Here is a 2,743-nt window from a genome sequence, read left to right on the forward strand (position 1 = left end):
ACCGACTTGTGAAGGGTTGAAGTTAACTAAACTCGGCATTAAATTTCTAGCACCCTGTATGCAATTAAGCCATTTTGAAAGTATGGATCGGAAGCTTAGGGGTCTAGCTATCCCCCTTATAAATATTGTTGCTTTATCTTTCTTACTACAAAATGCACATGGTTTGAAGCTAGGGGGTCATCTATAAATTACGTAAGGGTTCAATGGGGAGGGGGGGCTCAACATTTTCTTATCATTCCTTACTTGGGAGGGAGGAGGGGGAATGAAATTCTTACGTAATAAAATATTCTACATTAATTGGCAGTGTAGACAAATTTTCTTGAGACTATTTTTCTTAGTATATATGTATTTAATATAACAAATATATGTATTAATAAATGTTATAATTAGAAGTTGTAAAGCTTTTTTATAATAAAAAAAATTAATTAAATCATGTAATGTATTACGTAAGGTGGGGGAGGGGGGTTATGAAAAATCTTACGGTTTCTTTACATGGGGGGAGTTGAAAATGTGAAAAAATACCCTTACATAATTTATGGATGACCCCTAGTCACTGGTTCTCTCCATTGTTTCAAAAAAATTTAAATATCTCGAAAACGGTTAATTTTAGGAATAGGGAAACTTCATAAAAGTCCACCTAAAATAACATGTAGGATCCAAAATTGTAACAATATATAGGATGTTTAATCTAAAATAAACAAGTTGATGGCGACTTCTGGGATAACCGGAAGTGGTACGTGGACGCCATTATTTTAGTTGAGAAGGGCACGCCCGAAAACCCGGTATCCCAAATTTTTATAATTCAAATCGAAGTAGTCTCTGAAATAATTCTAATGGGCCGTCACCGTGAGACACCCTGTATAGAGGTGTTATTTAGAAGTGGCGGAAAGTAATGAAAAAACATTGAAAGGGAAACCCAGGCTCAAATAATATTTAAGTATTTAAAACAATTTGTATATAATAATTTTATATTTCGGGAATAAAGAACAAAAAAAAGGAAATTAATCATTATAAACGGCTTTATTGTTTTTCGAAATATTCTCCATGATGATCAATACACTTTTACATGCACTTGAATCAATTTTTGAAGCATTTTTTCCATTTCGCTTCTTCAGGCACCGAAAAGCGACCCCGTAATTTATTTTTGATGTGTGGGAATAAAAGTCATTGGGTGTCAAATCAGGGCTGTAAGGTGGATGGCTCATCAATTCGACTTTCTCAATTCTCAAAAAGTCTCTTGTTTGAGCCGACGTGTGAGAGCCCTCATTATCCTGGTGGAGAATGTTGCGCCTTCGGCGATTGGTTTCCCTTATTTTCTGACTTCTGGCAAACAAATGGTTGTGTACCATTCAGAATTGACCGTACAACATTGCACTAATGTTACCACATATCCAGTTTTTACAAAAAACTCTGTGAACCCTCAGTGACTTCTGTCCACACGTCCATCGTCTGAGGTGTTGGTAGACGAAGAGGTGGAGAGCGTCGGTGAAAGCGATCGGATTTTTTTAATATTTGCCTGGAAGAAAATGCTGGAGCTTCCAGAGTGGCGGTGGATTTTGAAAGACGTCATCACCATCATCCTGTATCTTTCGGTTAGCCGCCTTGGATGAGCTTGTGCTTGGCACCAAAGCCTCCAGATCTATGATGGTATCGATGGCCAAGCCGAGTTCATCAGATATTCTGTAAGAAAAAAACGAAAAAATAGTTTGAAAGACCCATACAGTGAACTGCTGTTTACTTTCGAGTTCATATGCATAGATCCATGATCCATGTTACAATGTTTTGAAGCACCACGATCGTAGTTCTTGAGAACAATTTTTTTTGGCGGACAAATGTTCTTGTATGCTGGTCCCATTAATGCTCAAGGATTCCTCAATCGCACGATAAGTCAACTCTCTGTAATCTATGGATAACTCACATATCAGTTCACGCCACAGACTTTGTTCACGCACCCCACAGTATCATTATTGTCTGGAACAACCGATTTTGGACGACCTCACGAAATTCATGAGTGAGTGGGACACAACCATGATTGAAATCCGTAAAATACCGATACACAGTGGTTTTTGATGATGCTTCATTGCCAAAAGTCGAATTAAGTTCATCGATGCACTGTTATTGTGCATCCGCCATCCATCCATGTTGAAAGTTGTAAAAAATATTCATACGGAAATGTTCTGGAGTTAAATCAATTTTTCACTGTAATCAGCACAAATAGCGCCTGTATGTCAAAACGTTCCGCATAAGTATACCAACAAAAAGTCAAACTTTACAACAGAGGCAATGTGTTTACCTCTTTTCTATTATTTCTGAGTAATACTTAGAAAATGATATTTTAGTTAACAAATTTTTACCTGTAGGATTACATAATTCTGCAATACAAATAAATAAAATAACTTGAAGCTTAAATATATAAGTAGGAAACAGAGAAAGAAAAAATAATGTTAGAATAAGCTTTGACAATACATATACGTACAAATATATACAGGGTGTTTAGTAAATAATGGTATCCCTTTTAATAATGATGCATTTATGTGTTCTGATTATTACAAGTCAGAAAATGGCAAAAATTCAAGATATAAAAAATACAAGTACAAGACCACAAAATATATAATAGATATAAGATTACTGAATACATTCTAAGTTCGTGGACGTAGCTACAACTTTTGGATGGGGAGGACCCAGGCCTGCAAGTTGTATGGAGGCCTCCAAAAAAAAAAGTTTGTGTAGTCACTCCGCGCCA

The 2,743-nt window shown here is 36.2% G+C and overlaps 1 long non-coding RNA gene across 1 annotated transcript; it reads right to left on the minus strand.

The window, feature by feature from the left end:
* Positions 1 to 1,005: 1,005 nt before the first annotated feature.
* Positions 1,006 to 2,204, minus strand: LOC108909170. Its single transcript, XR_001964408.1, has 2 exons — positions 1,739 to 2,204; positions 1,006 to 1,680 (listed from the first exon to the last, which is right to left on the minus strand). It is a non-coding gene; the product is annotated as an uncharacterized LOC108909170 (long non-coding RNA).
* Positions 2,205 to 2,743: the final 539 nt, after the last annotated feature.

The sequence above is a fragment of the Anoplophora glabripennis genome, unplaced genomic scaffold, assembly GCF_000390285.2.
Source record: "Anoplophora glabripennis isolate ALB-LARVAE unplaced genomic scaffold, Agla_2.0 scaffold318, whole genome shotgun sequence".
In the NCBI taxonomy this organism is placed as follows: Eukaryota; Metazoa; Arthropoda; class Insecta; order Coleoptera; family Cerambycidae; genus Anoplophora; species Anoplophora glabripennis.